This window comes from Chiloscyllium plagiosum, chromosome 15, assembly GCF_004010195.1.
Source record: "Chiloscyllium plagiosum isolate BGI_BamShark_2017 chromosome 15, ASM401019v2, whole genome shotgun sequence".
Taxonomy (NCBI): Eukaryota; Metazoa; Chordata; class Chondrichthyes; order Orectolobiformes; family Hemiscylliidae; genus Chiloscyllium; species Chiloscyllium plagiosum.
In genome coordinates, this window is record NC_057724.1 from 61,072,972 (window position 1) to 61,076,811 (window position 3,840).

Below are 3,840 nucleotides of genomic sequence, written 5' to 3' on the forward strand. Positions count from 1 at the left end.
TGAGAAATAATTGCTGGCAGTTCTGTAGATGAGTTTTCAGTGCTGCAGGCCCAATCAGAGGTGTGAGATAGATGCTGTGGAGGCCGGTTGAAGTTTGGGGCATTTCAAGATGGAGGTGCCCTCACTTGGCTGCACTGTAGTAAAAAGATAAAAGCCTGAAAGTCTATTGGACTGGAGGGAAAACTCTTTCACGGGAGAAGATCAGCTGCAAATGTGATCTTTCATGCCCCAGGGACTATCACTGGGAAAGGAGACTCTGACTTTGATGGCCTGAGGCTTGCTGCACAGTGCATATGTACATACATAAATATGAACATGCAAGTTAAGAGCACCCTCAACGGTGTTCTGCTGTTTAATGAGAGTATGGATGATCTAGTTGCTCCATATTCCCACCTATCCCCAATAACCTTTCATCTGCTTTTTTTTTCAAAATCAAGAATCTATTTATCGTTGCCTCAAAAATATTCAAGGGCTGTGATTCCATCATCTTGTGGGGAAGAGAGTTCCAAAGGTTCACAGGTTCTCAAGAAAAATAAAATCATTATCTCTAACTTAAATGGGCGACTGTTAATTTTTAAACATCCTCTCCACATCAACCCTAACAGTGGTTAGCACTGCTGCCTCACAGCACCAGAGACCCGGGTTCAATTCCCGCCTCAGGCAACTCTCTGTGTGGAGTTTGCACATTCTCCCCGTGTCTGTGTGTGTTTCCTTTGGGTGCTCCGGTTTCCTCCCACAGTCCAAAAATGTGCAGGTTAGGTGAATTGGCCAAGTTAAATTGCCCGTAGTGTTAGGTGAAGGGGTAAATGTAGGGGAATGGGTCTGGGTGGGTTGCTCTTCGGCGGGTCAGTGTGAACTTGTTGGGCCAAAGGGCCTGTTTCCACACTGTAAGTAATCTAATCTAATCAATAACCCTCAGGATCTTATATGTATTAATTATGTTGTCTCTTCTAAACTCTGGCAGATACAAGCTTAACCTGTCCACTGTTCCTCATCAGACAACCTACCCATTCCAGATGTTAGGTTAGTTTCTCTGAAATACTTTCAATGCATTTACATTCTGCTCTAAATAAGGAGACCAATAGTGTACACAATACTTCAGATGTGGTCTCACCACTGCCTGGACAGCTGAAATACAACCTCCCTGTTTTTATATTCAACTCCCCTCATAATAAATTATAACATCTCACTAGTTTTCCTAATCATTTACTGTTTGTTCATAGCATTTAGTGATTCATGTACTAAGGCACACAGATCCTTCAGGCATCTCAGAACTCTGTGATCTCTCACCAATTAGATAGTATGTTTATTTTTTTCTAAATTTTGTGCCAAAATGGATAACCTCACACTTTCCCACATTATTCTCCATTTACTAGATCTTTACTCACTTTCATAACCTATCCATACTACTTTGTAGTCTTCTTATGTCTGCCTCTAATGGAGGCTGCCTCAACTAACCTTTGCAAGTAGTGAGGTGCCTGCTCCAGAATAGCAAGATGTCACTAAGGCCATAAAAAAACTCTTGAATGGAGATCTGAACCAGTATAATTGGCTGCTGCTTATGTGAAAACAAAATCCTAATTACTTTCCAGTCCATCCTTGGTAAAATTCCTTTGTATTGGGAATACATTAAGAAGCCAACCCAATGGAGGTCTCCCGATCTTCCTGCCTCCACAAGAGCAGAAATCTTGGCACAAATAATTCCACAAATGATCAGAGATTGTCCTCTGCACTGGGGCATAACAGTTCCAATCTCAGATGCTAAAGTATACAGTGGATCATTTTTAAATGAAATTATCCTACTGGCTGTATATCAGCTAATAACGGCACATAACCTTAACATTATGAATCAATATGTTTGGAGCATGTAGATCAATTATAGGCATTAGTTTCTCAAAATCATCCAATTCATGTGGAATGCTGAACAGCAAAGAGGGCAGTATAGATGTAGCAGGGAACCAGGAAAGACACAAAACACATTGAGATAAATGTCACCTAAGTTCTTGAGGCCTTGAGTCTAGGAGAAAAATGTTCAGAACTGAGATGAGGAAGAATTTTTCTGAGTTATGAGTCTTTAGAAATCCTTGCCACATAGAGCTGTGTCAGCAGAGTCCTTGTGCATATTTGAGGCTGAGATAGATAGATTCTTGATCAGTAGGGGACTCAAGGCTTACAGGGAAAAGGCAGGAAAGTAGATATGAGAAATGTCAAATCAGCAATGACCCTTCTGATTGGCAGAGCAGGCTCAAGGGGCTGATTGGCAGAAAGTGAGGACCGCAGATGCTGGAGATCAGAGTCAAGAGTGTGGTGCTGGAAAAGCACAGCCAGTCAGGCAGCATCCAAGGAGCAGGAGAATCGATGTTTCAGACATTAGCCCTTTCTCAGGAATGAGGCTGAATGGGCCAAGTGGCTGAATGGCCTACTCATGTTCCGATTGCTTATGGTTTTCTTCCTGTACTTCAAGAAAATGGTTATTTGTAAAATATAAGGGGACAAGTCTCTTACAGGAGTGAAAGGGGTCTATAGTCAGTCAGTGGGCGGCACGGTGGCACAGTGGTTAGCACTGCTGCCTCGCAGCGCCAGAGACCCGGGTTCAATTCCCGACTCAGGCGACTGACTGTGTGGAGTTTGCACGTTCTCCCCGTGTCTGCGTGGGTTTCCTCCGGGGGCTCCGGTTTCCTCCCACAGTCCAAAGATGTGCAAGTCAGGTGAATTGGCCATGCTAAATTGCCCGTAGTGTTAGGTAAAGGGGTAAATGTAGGGGTATGGGTGGGTTACGCTTCGGCGGGTCGGTGTGGACTTGTTGGGCCGAAGGGCCTGTTTCCACACTGTAAGTAATCTAATCTAATCTATATAGTCCATCATAGGGTTTATCAGATTACGCAACAGGGAACTGGCCACACTCAGTCCTGCAGGTCAAGTAAAGCAGTCCAGGGATTGTAAGTGGTTCAGTGTGGTGCAATGAGGCAAAGGGAGAGATTAAGTACAAAGTACAAAGAACAAAGAAAATTTACAGCCCTGGAACAGGCCCTTTGGCCCTCTCAGCCTGAGCTGATCTAAATGTACCATCTAAACCTGTCGCCCAATTCCTAAGCATCTGTATAACTCTGCTCCTCACCTACTCATGCAACTGTCCACTCGCATCTTAAATAAATCTACCGTACCTGCCTCTACCACCTCTGCTGGCAACACATTCCAGACACCCACCACCCTCTGCGTAAAGTACTTGCCGTGTGTATCCCCCTTAAACTTTCCACTTCTCACCTTGAAAGCATGACCTCTCGTTATTGGATCCTTCACCCTGGGAAAAAGCTTCTCTCTATCCATCCTGTCTATACCCTTCATGATTTTGAAAACCTCAATCAGGTCCCCCTCAATCTCCTTTTTTCTAATGAAAACAAACCTCTCTTCATATCTAGCACCTAGCACCTTCCATACCAGGCAACATCCTCGTAAACCTTCTTTGCACCCTCTCCAAAATGTCCACATCCTTTTGGTAATGTGGCAACCAGAACTGTACACAGTATTCTAAATGCGGCCGAACCGATGTCTTACACAATTTTAACATGACATAGAGCATAGAACATTACAGCGCAGTACAGGCCCTTCGGCCCTCGATGTTGCGCTGACCTGTCATACCAATCTGAAGCCCATCTAACCTACACTATTCCATGTACGTCCATATGCTTGTCCAATGACGACTTAAATGTACTTAAAGTTGGCGAATCTACTACCATTGCAGGCAAGGCATTCCATACCATTACTACCCTCTGAGTAAAGAAACTACCTCTGACATCTGTCCTATATCTATCACCCTCAATTTAAAGCTATGCCCCCTCG